The sequence below is a fragment of the Protopterus annectens genome, chromosome 8.part0 (assembly GCF_019279795.1).
Source record: "Protopterus annectens isolate FY-2018-M chromosome 8.part0, PAN1.0, whole genome shotgun sequence".
NCBI classification, from domain to species: domain Eukaryota; kingdom Metazoa; phylum Chordata; order Ceratodontiformes; family Protopteridae; genus Protopterus; species Protopterus annectens.
Genome location: NC_056741.1, coordinates 1,947,647,783 through 1,947,660,268, shown reverse-complemented (window position 1 = coordinate 1,947,660,268; position 12,486 = coordinate 1,947,647,783). Strand labels below are relative to the sequence as shown.

Genomic DNA, 12,486 nt, shown 5'->3' with positions numbered 1-12,486 from the left:
CCCTACGTATTCTCCTCCCTTGGATCCCTTGGTTCAGAGGCTCATATTTCCGACGTCTGTGAGAGGATCCCTTACCTCTGCGCTGACAACGACCATGTTTGAGGCTTCGAGGCCTCTTTGGGTGACGGATCCATTGGAACCCAACTTTTCTCAATCTCATGCTTAGGGGGTGGAGCCCTCGGTTCCGATTGTGTTGCCGGTTCCGTCTTCGGGTCCGAGGGTGACTCCCGCCTTGGTTTTGCTTGAGGCTGCATCCCGGTGAGCGGACCATATGGAGCGGGGTGTGACTCTGGTTCCGAAATTGTCTTCTTCAGTTCTGGGCTCCCATTCCTCTTCAGGCGGGCCTGCTTTCCAAATGATGGAGAAGGTGCTTGCTTCAAGCAATCCTCCTACGTCGGATCTCCCACCTGTTCCCTCTGAGCTGCAGCTATCAAAGGCCACCCCCCCCAGGACTCCGAGAGCGCAAGGCCCAGGAAACCCTTGTTCAGGGTATTTCCCTTTCTGAGTCTTCTTCGGATGCTCCCACCGATGAATCCCCTCGGAAACGGGCATGTAAGAGGAAGCACATGGACTCCCCAGTGGAGTCCCTCACAGAAGATTTGGACTACGATGATTGGGAAGGATCCCCACAGTCACCCGCTGACGAAGTCTCATTTGGAGACATCCTGGAAATCTTGAAGCAGAGGGGTGACTGGAAGCCCTCCAATCCTTCCTTGGAACAATCCGTATTCCTGTAGGCCTTCCTCTCTTGGCCCTCTACTTCTTGGTTACCCCACCCTTGCCGATGAATTGGTCAAGTTCATTGTGCAGAGGGCATGGAAGAATCCTGACACCATTGAGGCCATCCCCATGACATCAGATAAGATACTCTCCCTTCAAGAGGATCAACCCTACTGGTCTAGAGGTTTGCCAATAGACGCTATGGTAGTGGCGGTGGCCATGAAAAAGGACCGTGCGAAGGAAAGTCCTACTGTCCACCCGCCCAGCAGAGAGTCCCGAGTGGTGGACGGGTTAGGGAAGCGAGTTTTTGTATCAGCAACCTTTGCTGTCAGGTCTCTGAACTTTTTTGGCACATTTTACAAGGCACCAGAGAGATCTCATCACCGAGCTTTCTGGAACCCTCACGGGTCAACTTTTGGATGGGGCACATGATAAAGTTGCTTCCCAACTTGCCACCCTAGAGTCAATCTCCAATTCGTCCATGAGGTTGCTGTCCCACGCAACTGAAGGAGCAGCTAGAGCTGTGGGTGCAGGCGTAGTTATGAGACGCCATGCCTGGATGCGCATTTGTGACCTCACGGACTCCTTCAAATCTTCCTTTTTAAACGCCCCTATCGAACCATCATCTTTGTTTGGTGCTAAGGTCAAGGATACATTAGCCAGGTGTGAGCAGGATGGAAATACCTTGTCTGCCGTGGGTCTACGTTTTTCCAGACCTCAGTGCTCCTTCTCCAGGAACCAGAGGAGTGGAAAGATGTGGCACAAAAAGTCTCAAGGTCCTTTCCATGAGGCACGTGGTGAGGACTCCCCCAGAGGCAGAGGGGGTTCCAATAATGGAAGACGCCCCTTTCGGGGCAGAGGGGGTCCCCAAAATCAGGACTCCAGAGATTCTTTCTCGGGGAGACCGTATCAGCGCTCCTGAAGCGCTGCTCAATTGCTTTCCTCTGGAAGCAGTCTGGATGCGTTTCTCTCTGCACCAAGCTGCCTGGCTCTCTCTTATAAACGATCAGTGGGTGCAGAGAATAATTTCCAGAGGCTATCACATTCCCTTAATCTCTTATCCAAGACCTCCGAAATCCCTTCCCGATGTTCCACCCATTCAAAGGGAAGAGGCAGCTTCCGAAATACGAACGCTATGTCAAAAACGTGTCATGCAACAGGTCCCCCCAGACCAGTGCGGATCAGGGTTTTACTCAAGATTCTTTTTAGTGCCAAAGAAGACCGGGGACTGGAGGCCCATTTTGGATCTCAGCCAGCTAAACAAATCAGTGGTTCAGACAAAGTTCCGCATGGTCACAATTCAATCCATCCTCCCCTTTCTGCAGGAGGGTGTGTGGATGTGCTCTTTAGACCTCCGGGATGCGTATTACCACATCAAAATGGACAAGCGCTCCAGGAGTCTCCTTCGCTTCTGGCTGGGAGCCAATCACTACCAATTCAAAGCCCTGCCATTCGGTCTCTCGACGGCCCTCAGAGTGTTCACGAAACGCCTAGCAGTGGTCACAGCTCATCTGAGACTTCAGGGATTCCAGGTGTTTCCGTATTTAGACGATTGGCTCCTCTCCGCCCCCGCCAAGCGCCTCATGGTGAGGGCCCCCTCCCCTACACTCTAGTACTAGCGGAGTTGCTGGGCATCACCATACACTGGGAAAAAGCCAACCTTCAGCCCTCATAACAATTGGAATTTATAGGGGCAGTATTCAGCACTTAAGTCTGGTCTCTGTTCTCCCTCACAGGCTTCAGAGATTAAGGGCACAAGTTCAAGTGATACTCTTGTTGAAAAAAACGTGTTTGCAAGGGAAGTTCTTTAGGCTCCGGGATGTATGGTGGCAGCCATCCCAATTGTTCCCCTAGCCAGATTACACATGAGACTGCTACAGTGGCTCCTTCTGTCCTAGTGGATATCCAGTCTTCATCCCCTGAGCTCACAGATTCTCATCACCAACACCTGCAAACAAGATCTCCTCTGGTGGATGAGTACAGATGAAAATCTTTGGTGCCGCCCCTTCCAGGCTCCCAATCCAGCACCATGGTGACCACGAATGCTTCCCTGATAGGGTGGGGGGGGCCACTTCCTGGGAAAGTCAGTCCAAGGCATGTGGTCCAGCATAGAGGTCAACTTGCATATCAGTGCCCTGGAGCTAAGGGTGGTGCTGTTGGCATTGCAGGCATTCCATCCGCTCCTCCCATCAGGAACAATTGCTATCTAGTCGGACAGCATGTCTGTTGTCTGGTACATAAACAGGGAGGGACCAAATCCTATCCCCTATGTCACGAAGCCATGAGAATCTGGCATTGGGTGATAGCTTCCAACCTCCTTCTGATCACAACACATATCCCGGGGAGCTCCCACATGATTGTGGACAGGCTGAGCAGATGCATCCTCCGTCCTCACAAGTAGTCTCTCAATCCGAGTGCGACGGCAGAAATCTTCAGCCGTTGGGGCCAGCCATGCTGTGATCTTTTTGCCTTCCCCTCAAACACAAAATGCAGCAGCTACTTTGCCCTCTTTCCCCACTCATTGGGAGTCACCGTGAGACACTTTGATTCACGATTGGCCCGCGGGTCTCCTTTATGCTTATCCTCCGATACCTCTGATCCCGCTTTTTTTTAAGGAAAGCTATTCGGTTGAGAAGCAAAGTGATCCTCATTGCCCCATTTTGGCCTCGTCAAGTGTGGTTTCCCTTCCTCCGTCCTCACCTGTTACAACCTCCTTGGATCCTAGTCACTCGTCAGGACCTCAGATCTCACCCACAAGGGCTGACTCCACCAAATCTATCCACTCTCAAGCTGATGGCTTGGTTTCTCCACTTCCGTTAGTTGCCAGGCAGGAAACCCTCTCCTCATCTGTCCGTGATATTATCCTGGCCTCCCATAAACCATACACCAGAAATCTTTACAGGGACAAATGAAAAAGATTCTCTATCTGGTCACATAATCAGAAGCTAAATTCTTTTTCAGCTACTGTAGCTACTATTCTTCATGGAATCTCCCCTGGGTTCTCCAGACTCTCTCTCTACCATGTTTTGAGCCTGCTGCAGCATGTGATCTAAAATTCCTGTCATGGAAATCCTCGTTTCTGGTGGCGGTAACTTCAGCCAGACAAATATCTGAGTTTGCAAGCCTTATGTATCAAGAGCCCTTATCTGATCTTCCATAAGGACAGAGTATCACTTCGTACTAATCCATCCTTTTTCCCCAAGGTGGTTTCTGACTTTTCTATTAACCAGTCTATTGCGCTCCCTGTATTCTTTCCAAATTTTTCAAACAAGGGAGAATACTGCCTACATTCATTGGATGTTCATAGACAATTACATTTCTACCTGGACAGAACTGTGTCCTTCCGCAAGTCGGACCAACTTTTCATTTCCTTTTCTGGTCCTAGAATGGGGTGTGCAGCATCTAAAGTTACTTTGTCAAAATGGCTCAGGGATTGCATTAGCTTCTCATATTCGCTTACGAATGAATGTAAGCCCGATCAAATCAAAGCTCACTCAACTAGGGCTATCGCAGCATCGGTTGCCTTTCACTTTAGGGCCTCCATGGATGACATCTGTGCAGCAGCCATTTGGGCTAAACCCCATACCTTCATCAAGCATTACAAATTGGATCTGATCTCCAGGGGAAGAGCGGCCTTTGGCTCAATGGTTCTCAGGAATGTTCTTCCATAAGGGCCACCCGGGTTCTCCAAGTAGCTTGGGATTCTGTCCCATCAGTGATGAATAGGAAGAAGATTAACAACTTCAGATAAAGAAGTTATGTCTTACCATAACGTTTCATCTGAGGAGTTGATCTTCTTCCAGTCATCACACCGTCCCACCGACCCCCACTAAAGGCTTCTTGTGGATCTTCTGGGTCTTTGTGGTATTTCAGGGTTTCTTCGCAGAGATGGCCTCTGACTCTTTGTTTCTTCTTTATGTTGCATGCAAACTCGATCTGAGGTAACTGAGTGAAGGGCATTGTGGGTAGCAGCTTAGCTTGAGAGGTTTTTGGTGCATGCAAGCTTGGTATAAGGCCTACTAGTTTCCAAGGGCACAGAACCAAACCCATCAGTGATGACTGGAAGAAGATCAACAACTCCGATGGAACGTTATGTTAAGACATAACTTCTTTTTATCCAACTGGGAGAAGGTGCCAAGCTACAGTCTTGGGAGTGGCACCCCGACACAGGTGACATCAACAGGATGACACACTTGTTTAACAACACAGTCATGCACCACTTCAAGACTATCCTGAAAAAGGGGGAGAGAGAAGTCACCCTGGACATTGTTTTTCACCTACACCTGCCTAAAAAAGACGAACAGGCAGGACAGGGTGAAAAAAAAACTCTCCTCCCAACAACTAAAGACTAAGTGGACTATTTAAATATTGTAAATGTGGTGACTCATGTTCAGTTTTTGGCATGGACATTGGTGTGGCTGGGCAGAGAGAATGGGCACAAGTGTATGATGCCGACTCACCTGAATGAATGAACCAAGTAGGGGAGCCACTGAACAGAGTCCTGGAGAGGGACTAAAAAACAGACACACTAGTGTACACTGTATTGTATGGTGTTATTTATTTTGGGGGTGTTGATAGTAAGCTGTTGTGTTTTATGTTATAATTTATGTCACATTAAAGTGAACTAAAAAAAGCATTAATCATAATTGGACACAGATATTAATTTTATCACTGCTGTTGCACAGTGATAATAATGAGCATCCATTTTAGCTGGAACAGGAAATGTGTTGGCCTTCATTCTTAGATGGATTTAACATCAAATAAATTTGTGTGTGGTATGTGAGCTATAGTTTTAGGAATGTACAATAGTCCTCCATTCCTCCTCTACATCCTCTCCTCCATTTAAGAGTTATTCTACACTTCAAATCATTGTGAGCTACATTTTTTAAATTTTATTTTTAGTGTATTTTTTAATTTTGTTTGAGCCGGGAACGAATTAAACCATTTTCCATACATTTGTATGGGGAAATGGCATCTCGCAATTCAACCACAGTTCCAGAACGGATTGCAGTTGAATTGTGAGGTACCACCTGTGTAAGATAGGTGTGTGGTGAGAGGGATTATGAGTGGATACATTTGATGATGTGGGGGTGGTTGGGGAATTGGGTGTGGGAGGAGAGTAAAGCAGGTCAAATATGTGAGTTAATGAGGTAATCAGTGTGAACATGCACATTGTGTTAAAATTAAGGCATGGATTTAATGGACAGGAGATCCACCCTTACGTTTCTACTGGATGTTTATGGGTCATGAGTATCACTCTGATCCTTGGGCTCTCTATAATTGTAGTCTGTTAGGAGCTTACTGTAGCTGTTGATACTGTGCCATATAGTGGTGATACGACACCCTTCATATGGCATAAAATCAGTCCTTGCATAACTATGTGGGTTACTAATTTGCTTCAGGGATATGCACAGAGTCAAGGTTATGGCAAATACTTGTATAAGAAAGGGGCATCTATGGAGCTTGTGCAGTAATCAGTATAGAACTGAACAATTGGGTCAATATGATCAATACTTGAGCTCAACATCCTGGACTAGACTTTAGTGCTAGTTAATGTAAAGTTATGGCCCTTGGAATATGTAAGCCAGGCAAACCTCTATTAATAAGTGATGGCCTGCAGAAAATGTTGTCTTTGAAAGATCTTGGAATTATAAGCTAGTCTTTCATAAAAGAAAAATGCGTTAAACATGAAGTCTAGAGCATTGGACAGATTGGTCTGCTTTTTAAATCTGTTATCTCCAGAGACCCAGTCCTCTTAGCTGCTTTATTTAAGAAAATCCTGTGTCTTACTCTTTAGCATATTTCTCTTTTCTGTGCATGTGCAGTTATAGATATTAACACACTAGAACTTGTGCAGAAAAGGGTTTATCAAGAAAGTCCCCTGCCTTAGTCATTTAGCATATAGTGAATGACTAGAGCATTTTGAGCTCTCAGTATAAATTATTTGATTCATGGAAAGCTCTGCTTAGTATACTTTTTTGTGGTGGGGGCTAAATATATTTAACAGTGACAAAAAGTACAAGAATGGAAATACTAAATTTTCACCATCCTAAATTGTACAAAGGGGGCAGATGTCCTTCAAGGATGCATCTGCAGTCATAACATATGGGTTGTCCTGCCTCAGGCAGCCCTTCGGTCTGCCGGATTCCAAAGTCTGGGTCTGGCCTCGGCTGATGTCGCACTTTCCCCGACATCAGAGTGCCTGGGGTATAAAAGCATCAGCCGACGCCATTTTCCTCAGTCTTTCTTGCCGCGCGGTGCCCGAAGCAGAAGCTGTTCGCAAGTGCCGGTCGGTCAGATCCAGAGATTTCAGCTACTGAAGACTTCGAAAAAAGCTAAGTACCCCGTTGGGGACTCTTTCTTGCCTCAGCCGATGTCAGACAAAGTAAATAATTGTTTAACTTGTGGGAAACAAATACCTCATAAGGATTTCCATTCTTACTGCCTTCCTTGCTTAGGCCCAGACCACGACGTATCAGCTTGTTTAGCCTGTGCATCCTTCAACCGACGGACTCTTAGACGTCGGTCGGAGTTTGCAGAGGAGTTTTTTGGAACCGCTTTTGCTTATAAAATGCTGTCGGAGACTCCGACTTTGCATATGGTCAAAAAACGCAAGGAAAAGGACCGACACTCGCGGCCCGCGGTTTCGGCTGAAACCACGGCTAGGCCTACAGCGAGTGTCTCGGTTTTGGCTGAAACCGAGTCCACGGCTATTCCTACTACCGAAACCATACCTCCGACCACCGAGGCCAGAGAGGCCCCGGCTGAGTCGGCTTCAGAACTCCCTACCGAAGCTAGTGTTCAGGATTTGTCCGACACCATACCCTTGGACATTTCTACCCCTGCACGTGGGGCAGCTAGGCCCCCAGCTTCTATGTCTATTAAGGCCTTCTCCAGGGCTAAAGCTGCCAAACTTTCAAAAGCTTTGCCTGCCAAATCTACATCCCAGAGGCCTTCCTCTAGCTCTCAGATCCTCAGTCTTGCTGAGGACCTTATCTCCTTAATTAGGGGTTCCCAACCTCACCCAGACAGGGCCTCCCAACCTCCTCCAGACAAAAGGCCCAGGACTGACCCCTCTGAACCTCACTCCTCAGAGATTACTCAACGGATGGATCTGATTTGTCAGACCACCAGGAAGGGGCCTACTCACCTTATGAGGATTCAGATGCAGAAGAATCTATCCCTTCGCCCCCCCTGAAGAATTTTCCTTTGGGGAGACTTTACACTCCATGAGAGAACACTTTCAATGGCAGGGTCAGGATTTCTCTGATTCTAGAAAAAGATTAAGGACCTTTTTGCATTTGCCCCAGCATAGGCCCTTAGCTATACCTCCGGTTCTAACTGTAATTGATGATGTGTACAATGATGTCAGTACTGCACCTGATTCACTTCCTCCGGCCCCCGCCAAACCTGACAGATATTACAGGGTCCCAGATTCTCACTTCCACCTGTATAAAGCCCATGCTGCAGACCCAGAAACTATTTCTCAGGGCCCTAAAGGGGTTGCAGCCGCTACTGCCAAAAATCCCCTACCCTCTGAAAGAGAGTCTAGAGCATTAGAGAGATGGGGAAAAAAGGTTTATACATCTGCTACTCTTTCTGCCAGGGCATTAAACTGTCAATTCCATATGATACAGTACCAAGAATTTTTGTTAGATCAGCTAAATAAGAAACTTTCTTCACCTGAACCCTTAGACCGTAAATCCCTTCAGGATTTGGTACACAACTCACAACAGGTCAGTAATCATTTCTTAAAATGTAGCTACGATGCACTGGAGGCTTCATTTAGATCAGCTATGACTGGGGCAGTAATTCGTAGGCATGCCTGGCTGAAGGAGCAGTCTTTGCCAGACCATGTCAAGGCTAAACTCCTCGATGCTCCAATGGAGAAACAACATTTATTTGGCTCCCCTGCACAGGAAATTCTAAAGAAGGTTGAAAAAAAAAGCAAAATCTGTGCAAACAGTTAAAGATTTCCTGCAAGTTCAACCTCTGAGGTTCAGCAGAAACTGGCCTACAAAGAATTGGTCCTTTCCAGACTCCTCCAGAGCACAGAGAGGCAGAAACAGGCGCCCTAGAGGCAGAGGTCAATCCAAGGGCCCCTACAGAGGCCGTCAGTGGCAGCCTGCCAACCAGAGGAGTAGTGCAACAGCTACAACTACTACCACTACTACAGGACAGACCCAATGACTTGACTCTGATTCCGCCTACCAGGGATCAACTGGAAGCACCCTTGGGCGGAAAGCTGGCTTTATTCTCGAAAAATTGGCATTGCATTACAAAGGATACATGGACATTGCAAATAATAGACAAAGGATACAGGTTTCACTTCCATACTTTGCCAAAAAGAGGTGGAATGCCAAACCTTCCGCCAAACCAGAAGGCAGAGGCTTTAAGACAAATCAGCAAGTTACTTCAGATGAAAGCTATAGAAAGGGTACCATCTACAGAACAAGGCCGAGGATTTTACTCCAGACTATTCCTTGTGCCAAGAAAAGAAAACCAATGGAGGCCTATACTCGACCTGTCCGCACTGAACACTTATCTCATTGTACCAAAATTCAAAATGCTGACCCTACAGCAACTTCTTCCCATGTTGGGCAAGGAGTCTTGGCTGGTGACTCTAGATCTCAAGGAGGCATACCTGCACGTCCCTATCCGACCAGATTGCAGAAGACACCTCAGATTTCTTGCAGGATCAGAGCATTGTCAATTCTCAGCATTGCCCTTTGGCTTATCTACTGCGCCCAGAGTATTCACGAAATGCCTGGCATCAGTAATTGCACATTGCAGACTTCAGGGAATTCAAATTTATCCATACCTGGACGACTGCCTAATACAAGCGGACAACAAGAAAACATTGTTAAAGGACTTGGCCTATGCCATACACCTGCTACAAGCCTTGGGATACACAGTCAACATCCAAAAATCAAGACTAGTACCATCCCAAAGGATAACCTTTTTGGGTGCGGATCTGGACACAATCACTCAGATGGCTTTTCTCACAGAAGAAAAACAAAAACAACTTCCAGATTACTTCATGACTCTGACAAGACAAACTCAGCTTACTGCAAGGAAAGTCCTGCAGGCCCTGGGTTACATGACATCCTGCATAATTTTAATTCCACATGCCAGGTTGCATATGAGGAAATTACAATGGTACCTAAGGAATGTATGGTCTCAACACAGTCACAATCTAGAAACCATGATACAAATCATTCCATGCCTTCAAAAGGAATTCCTGTGGTGGGCTCAGGCCTGCCAGTCCAACAGAGGGTTGCCTTTCAACAAACCAAAACCAAGGCAGACCATCACCATGGACGCCTCGGACCGAGGATGGGGAGCACACATTGAGGACAAACTTATCCAAGGCCTATGGCCTCAAGGGCAGCTAAGCATGCACATAAACCAAAAGGAAATGCTGGCAGTAAGGCATGCAATCGAGGCATTCAGACCCTTCCTCCAGCAAGGACATCTGCTAATACGGACAGACAACACCACGGTCATGTGGTACATAAACAAACAGGGAGGCACACATTCCTACCCTCTATGCCGGATGGCTATGAATCTGTGGAACCTATGCCTGAATCTCAATATCCAGCTGCAGGCCAAATTCGTACCAGGAAAAGAGAATACACTAGCAGACAGCTTAAGCAGAACTACCATGGATGCACACGAATGGATGCTGCATCCAGACATTTTCAAACTCATAACAAAGAAATGGGGAATCCCAGAGATAGATCTGTTCGCCTCCCCACTCAACCACCAACTGAAGAAATTCTGCTCAAGGACATACCACCCACAAGCCTGGAGGGTGGAGACTCTCTCTTTCAGCTGGAATGCCCTAACACTATATGCCTTTCAACCTCTCCCATTGATGTACAAGGTTCTACTGAAGATCAGGGAGGAACAGCCAAAAGTCATACTAATAGCTCTGGACTGGCCAAGACAACATTGGTACCTGCTATTGAAAAGCATGTCTCAGACAAACTCATGGCCTCTTCCCCTATGGCCTCTTCTTCTAACACAGAACAATTTCAAGACCCTGCATCCCAACTTGAAAACATTGCAGCTAACTGCCTGGAAGATTCCTTAAAGCCCATTTTATCTCAGAGGGTGAAGGACATTATCCTGGAGGCTCGCAGACCTTCCACAAGAAAGACATACTCAGCTAAATGGAAGAGATTTCTCATTTGGAGCGTATCAAAGGGCACAGATGTCACAGTGGCAAACCTAGCACACATCCTAGAATACTTAGCAGAATTGTTCCACAATGGCCTGTCTTATTCATCCATTAAGATTCATGCTTCAGCAATTTCAGCAGAATACAATATGGATCCACCTATCTTCTCACACCCTCTTCTCAGACAATTTTTGAGAGGGATCAAAATGTTAAACCTCCAAGAAGACCCCCCCTACCTGCATGGGATCTCAATTTTGTGCTGGAAAAACTGACACTACCTCCTTTTGAACCAGCAGCATCAGCAGACCTCCAGTTTTTATCTTGGAAAACTGCATTCCTTCTGGCAATCACTTCAGCAAGAAGAGTATCTGAGTTACAGGCATTAATGGCAGTGCAGCCTTTTCTTATTTTTCACCAGGATAGAGTGTCACTGAGAACCAATCCTACTTTCATGCCAAAGGTGGTATCTAGGGTATCCTTGAACCAAGCTATTCACTTGCCTACGTTCTTCCCTAACCCACAGAACAAAGGGAAAAACTTTTGCACACCTTGGATATACACAGACAACTACGCTACTATTTGGACAGAACTAAAACTAACAGAAAAACTGACCAACTTTTTGTAGCATATGCAACTGGGGTGCAAGGAAAAGCAATTTCCAAACAGACAATTTCTAAATGGATAGGAAATTGCATTCGTTTTTGCTACTCCTTTCATGGAAAGACAGTTCCTGAAAATATCAGGCCTCACTCCACAAGGGCCACAGCCACCACTACAGCTTTCCTACGAGGGGTGGCTACCAAGGACATTTTAGAAGCTGCTACTTGGAGCTCCGTGCATACATTTGCCAAGCATTACAATCTACCTTTATACTCCAGATCCCGAGCAGGCTTTGCAACTGCAGTACTGCAGAGGATCTTAACAACACCATAATTCTCTTAGGACCTCCTCCCCCAGATTGGCTATGGTATTCTACCCATATGTTATGACTGCAGATGCATCCTTGAAGGACATAGCACAGTTTTGTACCTACCATAAATGTAGATGTCCGATAGGTATGCATCTGCAGTCAGGATTACCCACCCTCCTTCCCCTCAGTGGTATTCCTAGGGTGCTTACCCCTCTTTCAGCTAGCTGGGGGAATCTATTATGGTGTATTTGTTTGTTTGTTTATATATGTATATAATTTGCAAATGTTTGGAACTTTTCAGCCTTTATCCAAATTTAGCCTTCCTAGAGGGCACCTGGCATCTGGGGCAAGAAACACTGAGGAAAATGGCGTCGGCTGATGCTTTTATACCCCAGGCACTCTGACGTCGGGGAAAGTGCGACATCAGCCGAGGCCAGACCCATACTTTGGAATCCGACCGACCGAAGGGCTGCCTGAGGCAGGACAGCCCATATGTTATGACTGCAGATGCATACCTATCGGACATCTACATTTATGGTAGGTACAAAACTGTACTTTTTAATACTCAGTTGATTTCCAGATTGAAGAATAAGCTTTCTGTCAATTACAACTTGTAATATATTGCACTTTGGAGGGGATCTCTTGTACAGGTGAAGTGAAATATTGACATAAC

The 12,486-nt window shown here is 46.5% G+C and overlaps 1 protein-coding gene across 2 annotated transcripts in view; it reads left to right on the top strand.

Moving 5' to 3' along the window:
* Positions 1 to 12,486, top strand: part of KLHL36 (kelch like family member 36) — a 470,147-nt gene that overhangs the window by 161,679 nt on the left and 295,982 nt on the right. The gene's annotated exons all lie outside the window — the stretch shown is intronic.